Here is a 13725-nt window from a genome sequence, read left to right as displayed (position 1 = left end):
AACAGTAAATCCATATAAATATTTTTTACAATTTCAGGACTTTATATACTCCAATTACCGTATTTTTTTTGTTATTGTTTACTTGTGAAAAGGGAAGGTGACAAGCTAAATATTTAGCCTTTAGCCTGGCCGTCAAGCTCGCAATACAACGGCGCTTCCATCTGTTGTGGCTCCGCCTCCATCTCTTCTAAAGCCACAAGGCCGTCCTGCTCGCTTGTCTTTAATGTTGCGTTAACATAATTCCCACTGCTTGCCTTACATTTACAATAATTCATTAACTTGTTGTTACCTTGCTAAACGTTTTGATAATTTTAAAAAAGTTGAACATAGCCACTCAAAGCACCGCCATCTTGCACCTATGTCATGTTGCAACGTAAACATTAGATGCGTGATTATGCCGTTCCTTTAATTCCTTATTATAACGTATTCATACATTACCGACCTGTGGTGAATAAAAGGCCTACTTTCACAGAAAAAGGGCACGAACTGGCAGGATTTCCTACAAATAAAAAATAAAATTGTTGACCCAAAATTGTATTTTTTTTTGACAATGCAATGATTTCCGGAAGTTTTAGGGCAGAGACATTTAACAGGGGATCCGCAGAGGTATTGTAGGGTAATATTTTTAGTTGATTGGACTTTTTTTCTATTTTTATATTCCCCGTAATTTTTCCACAAGTGTGTGTGTGTGTGTGCGTGTGTGTGTGTGTGTGTGTGTGTGTGTGTGTGTGTGTGTGTGTGTGTGTGTGTGTGTGTGTGTGTATGCATCCATCCATTTCCTACCGCTTATTCCCTTTTGGGGTCGGGGGGGGCGCTGGCGCCTATCTCAGCTACAATCGGGCGGAAGGCGGGGTACACCCTGGACAAGTCGCTACCTCATCGCAGGGCCAACATAGATAGACAGACAACATTCACACTCACATTCACACACTAGGGCCAATTTTAGTGTTGCCAATCAACCTATCCCCAGGTGCATATCTTTGGAAGTGGGAGGAAGCCGGAGTATCCGGAGGGAACCCACGCATTCACGGGGAGAACATGTAAACTCCACACAGAAAGATCCCGAGCCTGGATTTGAACCCAGGACTGCAGGACCTTCGTATTGTGAGGCAGACGCACTAACCCCTCTGCCACAGTGAAGCCCTAGTGTAGTTTATAAATGGCAGTGACATATCCACCCTTGTCAATGTACATTGCAGGTAAAATGAGTGAATAATTAAGAATATTATTATATTCAAGTCATCATTTCAAACAGATAACGATGGACCAAAAATTGCTCCATATTCTCTTCTGCTTGCCAGTGTTACCATATCTGAGTTATTTTGCAGAAATATGGGGAAATAACTACAAAAGTACACTCATTCACTGAGCATCTTCTAAAAAAGAAAGATCAGTTAAAATAATACATAATGAGTGATACATACAGTGATTAGGAATATATTGGAGGCAGTAACCACGGTTGATATATTTCACACACAATTTCTCCGTGATTGTTGGTCCAAAGCTAATGAAGATTTTGGCAAAATGAGGGCAATAATTTATTTTTATGGTCAGTTTGTGTATTTTTTTTTTTATTTTGCGCCGTGGACTGTTTGTTTAAGAGCCTGTTGGTCACGAAAAACACTACAGGAATGTAGCATCAGAGTGCTTCAAATATGTTCGCAAAATTAGACTTTGAAGAAATAAAAGCAAGTTGTATTGTAAGTTTATGAGCTGGAGAATGTTTCCAACTACATATAGACATATTATTTTAGTTTTTTTTGTCAGAAACATACACGTCCTTGGGAAAAGTCATGGCACCTGTTGTTTATATGGTCACATCTTCACTCTGCACTTGCGCAGAGTCACATAGAGAGAGAGTATAGACATTCAAGTGATCTCCTCAATGACTGGTCAAAAGACACTCATGTGACTGCAGGGCACCATGTTACATACCAGTGTGAACCCGCAGCTAAGCGACACTGAATTTTTTCATTATACATTTCTTTTAATTGAAGAGTGACCCTGTTTTGCGGCATGCAGATGAGCCACTAACAAAACATGTGTCTAGCAGTTGAATAGGTTTACTGCAATACAGAAAGGAGTAAAATATGGGAAATGAAGGTTCGCTGTGAAGGCTGGAGAGCCTAATGCTGGCTTCACACAATGGTCAAGCAGCTCGAGCGTAGCATTAAAGCAAGTGACTATAGAGTTTGAGCAGAAAATGCTGTTCTGGGTGTTGTTCAAATAGAGATATTGGGAATATCTTTCACAGAGTCCCAAAAGAAGTGGTTCATAGAGGTAATAAAGTCAAGGGAAAAACAAAAGTGGTTCTTAAAAATATCACTTTCATCATCTTATGGAATACATTCTGACCATGCTTGTGTCTGCAGGGATCACTTTGTAAAATGTTTGTTTGAACATTTAATTTTTTTTGACAAACTCTCTGTGATGCAATCAAGTTCATTCTCGACTCGTTAGTAGTGTTTGAGAGCAGACCTAAACATAAGAAAAGGACAAGAGATCGCATTAGTTTGTGGGTGCTATGCCTAAATATAACTACGAAGACCTGGTTGTGAAAAAATAAACTAACATCATGTTAAATCCTAGTAATAATTATTTTGTTGTTGGTCGAATACACAGTATATTCTTTCTCGACTAAAAGCTGAGTGGTTGTTGTTGTGCAGGACATTATATCGTGTTTGGTGATATTTGTTAGCATATGAAAATATTAATTAATAAACTAGATGACTAAATCTCTTGTAGGCTCAATAGCATATACTTCATCTTAACATCGCTAGCAAACATTGCTGAACAACAGGGACATTTATAGCTAAATAATGACACAAAATATGAACTTCACAGCATAAAAACAATTACAGACATGAATTGAAGATTAGACTACTATTTGTAGGAGGAAATCAACTGCAAACAAACATACCCTTTTTCTTATTAGTGCCACGATCACAGCAGCATAGCACTAGTTATGTCAATCAAATACATTACTTTGTGATGCACGAATAAGTCTTAACTTTGTATTACACGGTTTAATGCTTAGTTTATGGACCCGTCAGATGTAAAGACATAATGTGCCTCAAATATTTTCTTATCTCAATACTGTGAGTGTCAAATGAAGTGAAGTTGTAGCGAGCAGTAACATCTTAGTGATAATAAATGGTTTAAATCTTAAAAAAAATATTTTTCTTAAGAGTGTAAAATCCACTCCATCCCATTTCAAATATTTTTTCCATGATCACTTTTGTATTTGTCTTTAAACCTTTCAAAAATACAACAAAATCTGCACCGATTGAGGGAAATAAACAGCAGCCTAATTGGGCTCTACACCACTGTTTTTCAACCTTTTTTGAGCCAAGACACATTTTTTGCGTTGAGAAAAATCCAGAGGCACACCACCATCAGAAATCATTAAAAAAACGAAACTCAGTTGACAGTAAAAAGTTGTTGTCGCAATTGTTGGAGATGACTTTAAACCATAACCAAGGATGCATCACTATAGCTCTTGTCTCAAGGTAGGTGTACAGTCACGAGCTGTCACATCACGCCGTGACTTATTTTGAGTTTTTTGCTGTTTTCCTGTGTGTAGTGTTTTAAACCTTGTCTTGCGCTCCTATTTTGGTGGCTTTTTCTCTTTTGTTGGTATTTTCCTGTTGCAGTTTCATGTCTTTCTTTGAGCGATATTTCCCGCATCTACTTTGTTTTAACAATCAAGAATATTTCAGTTGTTTTTATCCTTCTTTGTGGGGACATTGTTGACTGTCATGTCATGTTCGGATGTACATTGTGGACGCCATCTTTGCTCCACAATAAGTCTTTGCTGTCGTCCAGCATTCTGTTTGTGTTTACTTTGTAGCCAGTTCAGATTTAGTTTTGTTTCACTTAACCTTCCCTAAGCTTCTATGCCTTTTCTTCGGGGTACTCACCTTTTGTTTATTTTTGGTTTAAACATTGGATACCTTTTTACCTGCACGCTACCGGCTGCCACATACTGATATGGAAAAGTACTACACGGATACTCTGCCGAGCTCTAGACAGCACCGACACTCAACAACAACACATACCATGCAGACTATAATTGCTGGTTTGCAAAAACTATTTTTGACCCAAACAGTGGTTGATAAACACTGCTCTAGACCATCGTCTGAAACACGGAAGTGCCCAGATGTTCCTCTAGGTCGTGATTGCAACCTACCTAGATAAACAGTTTCTTGTGTGAGGAAGCAAGCATACATATACATGGGAAACTTGGTATATCTCACTCTGTATAACAGCGACTGCATGAGTCACCAACAATCGAAACGAAACTAATAAATATTGCAGTAAAAAGCAGCATTAGTCCATTTGTCAAGTAAATGTGGTGATATTGAAATCAGGAAGCCAGGACGAGCCACAACAAAACCAATGAAAAATGTGGAAAAACGCCAAAGTAAAAGCACAGGCATATTTAGCACAGTGATTACAATAAATACATTGGAAGCAGCCATTACAGTTGACATACTTCACACAAAAGTCATCGTTTCTCTGATTTTGTTGATCCAAAGCTAATGAGGATTTTTTGGAAAAATTAGGGTAATACGTTTATTTTTGGTCGTTCAGTGCAATTTCTGATGTACATTGTGCCCGCGGGAGCATGTTAGAAAGCCTCTGGTCACTAAACACTGCAAGAATATAGCGGTGGAGTGCATCAAAATCGGCTGAGGAATTGGCCCAAAATTGTTTACATATAGTACTTTGACGAAATAAAAGTTTATTTTGAGTTTATGAGCTAGAGTATTTTTAGGAACTATATTTAGACTTATTATCTAGGGTTTTTTCTCATCAGGAAGACTAGCGGCAGAACGACTCAATCGTATGCTCCCGGGCAGAGCCGCACACGTTCTTGGTACCAAACATGGCATCTTTCGTTCAGTTGTCCATACTCTCTAGACCAGGGCTAATCAATTACATGATGAAGAGGGCTGCAGTTTCAAGAAATGTGGATGTTTCGTCAGAAAGTGCCTCTTTGTGTTTCTTTGAGACTGAGTTTACTTAATTGCCAAGTAAACACATTGGCTTTCTGACTGCACTGTCAATAAATTCATTATTCTGCCATCGCTACTCGTTTCCAGCGTGTGCAGCTAGTTAAAAGCATGAAGAAACAGAACTTCAGAAGCGTTGTTGAGGATTGATGTTCCTTCTTTAGATTTGTTTTTCTTCCTTATTTTTTATTTATTTACACTTCTTCCTTCATTTAGGTTGTAAGACTGAAAATATATAAAAATAAAATAAACATAACAAAACTATAACAACATCTATTGTGTGGTTTTCATAAATAAAATAGGTTTGGTGTTAATATATTCACAAAATAAACTACAAATGTTCACACACATTGAAATTACACAACATTCACACTCCAAACATTGGACACGCTGATGTAACTTATCACAGTGAAACCCAAGGTGTAGCGTCGTGGCCCTCTACTGGTCAAATTTAGCGCTTCACGAGGATTGATCGTTACACTCAGACAAATACCAACACGACCAAAAATACAAAAGACATCACAAAGTCAGCAATTTTAATAGGAAATAAACTACGCTGGAATTTCTACCATTGTTGCTGCTTGTCTGGATCAGTGTGTCCTTCGCTTAAAAGGTCCGACATGAAACAATGACTCTAGCCCAGGGGTCGGCAACCTAAAATGTTGAAAGAGCCAAATTGGTCCAAAAATACAAAAACAAATCTGTCTGGAGCCGCCAAAAATTAAAAGCCATATTACATACAGATAGTGTGTCATGAGATATACATTGAATTAAGAGGACTTAAAGAAAACTAAATGACCTCAAATATAGCTACAAATGAGGCATAATGATGCAATATGTACATACAGCTAGCCTAAATAGCAAGTTAGCATCGATCAGCTTGCAGTGACCAAATGTTTGATTAGCACACCACACAAGTCAATAACATCAACAAAACTCACCTTTGTGCATTCATGCACAAAGTTAAAAGTTTGGTGGACAAAATTAGACAGAAAAAGATGTGGCATAAAACACAACTAGAAAGTCGGAGAAAGTCAACAAACTACGGTGAGTTCAAGGACCGCCAAAATTAGTACGACAAAACGGCGCTCGCCAAGTACTTGAATTAGTGAAGCATGTTTAATGTAAATAGTGCGCTTTATAACAATTAGAGAGGTTTGTGTCATGTTTTTCCTCCTACAGAAACCATAATAAAGCAAAAAATATCCATCCATCCATCCATTTTTACCGCTTATTCCCATTGGGGTCACGGGGCGTGCTAGTGCCTATCTCAGCTACAATCGGAAGGCGGGGTTCTCCCTGCACAATTCGCCTCCTCTTAAGAGGGCCTAAGGCAAAAAATATATTTTTTCCCCTGATCTTTTTCCATTTTTCCTACGTTTTTGTAAAAAAGCTCCAGAGAGCCACAAAGACGGCCCTAAGGAGCCGCATGACCCCCGCTCTCGCCCTTTGCCCGGGCCAGAACATTCATACTTTGTTGTCCAGTCGTTGCTAAAAGTCAAATTTTTGCAATTTGTTTAGATATTTTTTTCAGGGTTGAATGAGTAGTCTTCTTCTACTGACCCCATTGCTGCTTCATTCTGACACATTCGCCTCGGGGTGGCTGGAGTACTGCATGCATGATCAACCTTAGTTGGAATGGTTTTTCATCAAGCCTATTTGGGCGATGTTTGGTGTGAAAAATGAACAGCTTTTTTTCGAGACGCAACTCTACGCCTGCTAGCTCACACCCGCCACCTTCAGCATGAGTCAGAGTACTGCTTGCTTCGACGCATGACATGTATCTGCATTTTTTTTGGTCCGATTGTGAAGAATAATGAAGTCACACTTAAAGGGGAACATTATCACCAGACCTATGTAAGCGTCAATATATACCTTGATGTTGCAGAAAAAAGACCATATATTTTTTTAACCGATATCCGAACTCTAAATGGGTGAATTTTGGCGAATTAAACGCCTTTCTATTTATTGCTCTCGGAGCGATGACGTCAGAACGGGACGTCACCTAGGTAATAAAGCCACCATTTTCTCAAACACAGGGTCTCAGCTCTTATTTTCCATTTTTTCGACTATTTTCTGGAACCTTGGAGACATCATGCCTCGTTGGTGTGTTGTCGGAGGGTGTAACAACACTAACAGGGAGGGACTCAAGTTGCACCACTGGCCCGAAGATGCGAAAGTGGCAAGAAATTGGACGAAATTTGTTCAAAATACGAGGATGTGGGGAAAGCCGACGAAATGGTCAGTCGTTTGTTCCACACACTTTACCGACGAAAGCTATGTTTCGACAGAGATGGCAACATTATGTGGATATCCTGCGACACTCAAAGCAGATGCATTTCCGACGATAAAATCAAAGAAATCTGCTGCCAGACCCCCATTGAATGTGCCGGAGTGTCTGCACATTTTACCGGCGGTACTAAGGCAGACATGGCACAGAGATGTATGGATAACCTGCAGATGCATTTCTAACGATAAAGTCAACGAAATCACAAAGGTGAGTTTTGTTGATGTTGTTGACTTATGTGCTAATCAGACATATTTGGTCGCGGCATGACTGCCAGCTAATCGATGCTAACATGCTATTTAGGCTAGCTGTATGTACATTTGAAACTATATTTACATCCAGTGTTTCCCTCCACCCAAATTTAATGGCAAACAAACACCAATCGATGGATTTAAGTTGATCCAGTGTCACCAGATGTGAAAGTCCTGATTGGTTGGTCTGCACATTTTACCGGCGATGGTAAGGCAAACATGACCGAATAGGGTCAACATTTATTCGCTCAATAGCTTCAGTTTCTTTTTCAATTTCGTTTTCGCTATCTGCCTCCATACTCCAACCCAGGGGCGGTTCTAGGCATGCTTATATGAGGAGGCAGTCAGAAATGTGAAGGGGGATTCATGTGTACACATCATGCTCCAGCACTTTTTTTTTGTGCTTATAGTAACGATGCTTTCTTCATTGAAATGGGTCTTTAGCTATGTGTCCAACCCCAACCTGGAGTAGTGGATTGCACTTTGTCAGGCCTCTACCTTCAGACCTGTCCAACTTGGGTGCCCCACCTGAAGAATAAGCTCCTGCTGGTATAGCTCTTACGGTCACTGAGGCACGCAAACCCCCTGACCACAATAAGGTGGCAATCCCTCACGGGGGGAAACTGAAAGATAAAAATAAATGAATAAAATTAAATAAAACATCCTTCATCCCCATTTTATCAACCAACAACATAACATTTATCCTAACTGGATGGCCTAACTCTCAAATTAATTTTGACCCAAAGTAGGACTTCACACACTACAGTCCATATTTACAAAACTGAGAGGTAGTCTGATGAATAATGATAAAAAAGAATCTCAAACTAATTTATAAAACAGAACATGGGCACTCATCTGGGCACAAAATTCATTCACTCCAATGTATGTGTGTTGCCCACTTGCTTGTAAATTGATGAAAACGGCAGTATTTTGGTTTTTAGGTGTCTTGGTCATATCAAATGAAACTTATCATTTGTTTATTACAAAATGTAGATTGAAACATTAAAGGTTGACTATGTATAATTACAAGAAAAACAACAGAAAAAGAATTCCAGCAGTCGATTGCCAGACCGTTGCTAAGTAAAACGGGCCGTTGCCAGCAGAGGACTGCTAAGCAGGATATATACCTTATGTTTCATTTTTACCGTCATTAACAGCCTCATAAATGACTTGTAGCTTGTTACAGGGACAGTGGAGGCTCTCTGCCTTCCAAACCACTGCTGCTCAGAGCCTCCGCTATCACTGCTCTCGTCAAGTTGTAAAAAAAAAACCAAGGAACTCCGTAGCACCGAAAGTCCGCGACGATAAACGTGTTTATGACAGATAAGACTACACAAATACACCCATCCTAACAAGTATATGATAAATGTAGACAACTTTTCATTTTATTTTACTTTCATTCTGCAACAGTGATTGGAAGTTTACTGAGGGCTGAGGGGTGTGTGCGGGTGTGTGTCTGCTGCGCAGCCTGTGGAATGGTGAATACACGCACAGCGGAGGGAGGGATGAGAGGGAAGCCGATACTACTATATCGTCTGTGTCCCTTTTTCGGCAAATTTTTCCGCTAGTGCAGATAATTTTGTCAACTTGTAATGTAGTAATTAAGGGGGCTCTGCCCCCTCTTGCCCCTGCGTAGATGCCCAACCATCCGTTTCAATACATGCGTAACCTGTTGAATCGCTTAATCCGCTGAAATCCAGGTCTGAATCCGAGCTAATGTCGCTATATCTTGCTGTGCTATCCGCCATTGTTTGTTTGTATTGGCATCACTGGATGACGTCACAGGAAAATGGACGTTGGCTTCACAGATAGCGAAAATCGGGCACTTTAAAGCTTTTTTTAGGGATATTCCGGGATGGGTAAAATTTTGAAAAAAACTTAGAAAAATAAAATAAGCCACTGGGAACTGATTTTTATTGGTTTTAACCCTTGTGAAATTGTGATAATGTTCCCCTTTAAATTAAATACATTACACAGGCTGTATAGAATGTCATAATGTATACGGAAACACAGTTTAACCAAGTTTAATCCGGAAAATGCAAATTCAGTTGGAATTTTTATTTCTTGAACAAAATATTTCAAATAAATATTGGAATCATATTGAAAATATATTAATAACACATTTAATTTGGGATATATTTGTATTTATTTTACTTCCCCTGACCGCACGTCATGATAGACCCATGAAGGATGGAAATGTCACTGCTGCGCACGTGCAAATTTAGCATTTTCCTGCTGCACTACTTCAGTTTTACGACTTTGATATAAAAGGAAAATGACAAAATAAAATAAGTGAATTCAAAGTATTTGGATCAGAAAAATATTTTGGGGAAAAATGGAGCACTTCAATTGTTATCATGAAAAGCAAATATGTTCAGTTACAGCAATGGAAGCACAAAGACGTCACACAGAGCCTGGTCGAAGTGAGCCTCGGATTTGCCGGGCCTTGAGTCGAAAGGTGGGTGACACCGATATTTGATACCATACTGATACTTTCTACTTGCAATGATCATCGAATCTAATTATCACACGTGCACAATAACGTCAAAACAACAATGGAACCGCAATATAAATACATGTTGTGTCAAGAATCATAAAAAAAGTGCATGGTTTGTGAAAATATCATTAAAGTCATCTTTGTTGTCAATTTTTCAACATGTGTACTTGGCCTGCCGAGTGCTCTCAACTTCTTCATCTTGTGGAGGAAGTACAGTCGCTGCTGCCCTTTCTTGGCCAATGATAATAAAGACACATTTAATCCTCTTAAAGCACGTAGACCTCGTTGGTCCATGCAGGTCTCTATTAAAAACAATGGCACTTCAAATGTGGACTACATTAACCCATATACCTTGAAGGTTCATAAAATCATAGTTTGGGATTTGTGCAGTCTTTATTCTATTGGTGAAAATGCATTAAAAGGCAACGTTAACCATTTTTTTTGGTCATGTGGATCACATTAGTCCAGGTCCAGATTAGGAACCAATTGAACTTCTCAAATCTGATCTAGATTCAGTTATGGAACCTAAACCTTCATAAAAACACAGTTTGCGATGTGTAAACTCTTTATTCTATTTGTGATAATACAATACAGGCACATTTAACTATTTTTAGGTAAGTGGGCCATTTAGTCCATATTTAAATAAAACTGTGTTTTTACAAATGTTCAGGGTCTGTGGGATAATCGAGTCCAGATGTTCTAAACTTTTTTTTTATTAAACTTTTTGTATTAATCTTTAGGGTCTGTGAAATGTTTTAAACTTTTTATAACTATGTTATAAACTTTTTAAAATGTATTTATTTAATGAATCTTCAGGGTCACCAACCTTTTTGAAACCAAGAGCTACTTCTTGAGTACAGATTAATGCGAAGGGCTACCAGTTTGATACACACTTAAATAAATTGCCAGAAATAGCCAATTTGCTCAATTTACCTTTAATAAATAAATCTATATATAGATATATATATTTAAAAAAATGGGTATTTCTGTCCGTCATTCCGTCGTACATTTTTTTTCCTTTTACGGAAGGTTTTTTTGTAGAGAATAAATGATGAAAAAAACACTTAATTGAACGGTTTAAAAGAGGACAAAACACGAAAACAATGACAATTTAATTTTGAATCATAGTTTATCTTCAATTTCGACTCTTTAAAATTCAAAATTCAACCGAAAAAAATGAAGAGAAAAACTAGCTAATTTGAATCTTTTTGACAAAATTTAAAAAATAATTTATGGAACATCATTAGTAATTTTTCCTGATTAAGATACATTTTAGAATTTTGATGACATGTTTTAAATAGGTTAAAATCCAATCACCACTTTGTTGTAATATATAACAAATTGAACCAAGATATATTTTTAACAAAGATAAATCATTTTTTCTAGATTTTCCAGAACAAAAAATTTAAAATAAATTCAAAAGACTTTGAAATAAGATTTAAATTTGATTCTACAGATTTTCTAGATTTGCCAGGATATTTTTATTTTATTTCAATCATAATAAGTTTGAAGAAATATTTCACAAATATTCTTCGTCGAAAAAACAGAAGCTAAAATGAAGAATTAAATTAAAATGTATTTGTTATTCTTTACAATAATAAAAAAAAAACTTGAACATTGATTTAAATTGTCATGAAAGAAGAGGAAGGAATTTAAAAGGTAAAAAGGTATATGTGTTTAAAAATCCTAAAATCATTTTTAAGGTTGTATTTTTTCTCTAAAAGTGTCTTTCTGAAAGTTATAAGAAGCAAAGTAAAAAAATAAATGAATTGAAGACCAAGTCTTTAAAATATTTTCTTGGATTTTCAAATTCTGTGATGAGGTGGCGACTTGTCCAGGATGTACACCGCCTTCCGCCCGATTGTAGCTGAGATAGGCACCAGCGCACCCCGCGACCCCAAAGGGAATAAGCGGTAGAAAATGGATGGATGGATGGATTTTCAAATTCCATTTGAGTTTCGTCTCTCTTAGAATTAAAAATGTCGAGCAAAACGAGACCGTCTTGCTGGTAAATAAATAAAATTTGAAAAATAGAGGCAGCTCACTGGTAAGTGCTGCTATTTGAGCTATTTTTTGAACAGGCCAGCGGGCAACTCATCCGGTCCTTACGGGCTACCTGGTGCCCGCAGGCACCGTGTTGGTGACCCCTGATCTATAGGATAATGTAGTCCAGATTTTAGACTAGACTTAGACTTCCTTTTTATTGTCATTCAAATTTGAACTTTACAGTACAAATAAGAACAACATTTTGTTGCATTAACTCTTGGTAGTGCAGGATAAAAAAAAAATCAATAAGGTGCAGATATAAATAAATAGATTACTGTACAGATAAATATATTGCACTTTTTTACATGCGTCCATGTTTATGGATGTATGTTATGTTCTCTTTTTTATTCCAGTGAGTTAATCCATTTGGGGGGGAATTGAGGGGATAATTTAATTATGATGCGTTCAAGAGTCTTACGGCCTGAGGGAAGAAGCTGTTACAGAACCTGGAGGTTCTGCTACGGAGGCTGCGGAACCTCTTCCTAGAGTCCAGCAGTGACAACAGTCCTAGGTGGGGGTGGGAGGAGTCTTTGCAGATTTTCTGAACCCTGCAAAGACTCCTCCCACCCCCACCAAGGACTGTTTTCACTGCTGGACTTTATTTTTTAAACTTTGAATAGAGCATGAATGTGTGATTGAGTGAATGGAACTTTACAATCTAAAGCACTTTGACAATCATGCTACATAAATACAGACCATTTACTATTTTAGTATAGCTTTTGATGTGGACCTGGACTAATGTGGTCCACATGCCTAAAACAGGATTAAATGTGACTTTATTTCATTTTCACAAATACAATTAATGTTTCACAAATAAAAACAATTATTTTTATGAATATTCAGCTTCTGTGGGATAACCGAGTTCAGATGTAAGAACATTTAAGAAGAACAGAGTGTTCTAATATGCTTAAAAAGGGGTTTACTGTGTCTTTATTGTATATTCACACAAATAGATAAAATGTTTCACAAACCATAAACTTTGTTACAAAGATTATTTGCACAATTTGTATTAATACCTTAATAACATTGTTGTTTTTTGTAGTTATTTTGCACGAGTATTTGAAACGTTTATGTTTCAAGTATCAGACTGGTATCATTTATACGTATTGCTTACTCTTCGATTTAGAAGAGACTGTTCACGTGGAGTCTAAGCTAATTTCAAATCTGAATAATGGATGATGTGAATGGATACATTTTGAATTTTCCGTTCATTTGTCAATTATTTGAGGTTATTTGTTGACACGTGACTTTTTTTTTACAAAAGGACTTAAAATGTGGTCATGGAGGGAACAGAAGTTGACTTTGGCGCATGCGCAATATATTGGGCGTACCCTTTCGGCATTTTATTCATATTAAGGTGGGATTTGGTTTTCAATTGGTTGTATACTTTGTGATGACATGTCAATCATTGAGGAAATACACGTTTGTATTAAATGTTCTTATTCAGTGTCAAACATTTACACGTGACCACAGGTAACATTTTTCTGAGAATTGTATTCAATAAAATGTTGATTTTATTGACTTGCAGACTCGTTCCTGTTTGTTAGTGCAGCCCATAATATTAACATTGTTGATTCATGTATTCTGTTTAAATAAAGCTAGCATAAAAATGAAGAACATTATTCCACC

At 37.4% G+C, this 13725-nt stretch overlaps 1 protein-coding gene across 4 annotated transcripts in view; it reads left to right on the top strand.

Annotated features, from left to right (window-relative positions):
• Positions 1-532, top strand: part of cep68 (centrosomal protein 68) — a 14212-nt gene extending 13680 nt beyond the window's left edge. For all 4 annotated transcript variants that reach the window (XM_061911070.1, XM_061911068.1, XM_061911069.1 and 1 more), the window contains exon 8: positions 1-532. This exon is cut by the window's left edge and continues 634 nt beyond it. The gene's annotated coding sequence lies outside the window, so the exon portion shown is untranslated.
• The last annotated feature ends 13193 nt before the right edge of the window (positions 533-13725 follow it).

Source organism: Nerophis ophidion, linkage group LG09, assembly GCF_033978795.1.
Source record: "Nerophis ophidion isolate RoL-2023_Sa linkage group LG09, RoL_Noph_v1.0, whole genome shotgun sequence".
In the NCBI taxonomy this organism is placed as follows: Eukaryota; Metazoa; Chordata; class Actinopteri; order Syngnathiformes; family Syngnathidae; genus Nerophis; species Nerophis ophidion.
The sequence above is the reverse complement of the archived record's forward strand: the minus strand, read 5'-3'. Positions and strand labels throughout refer to the sequence as shown.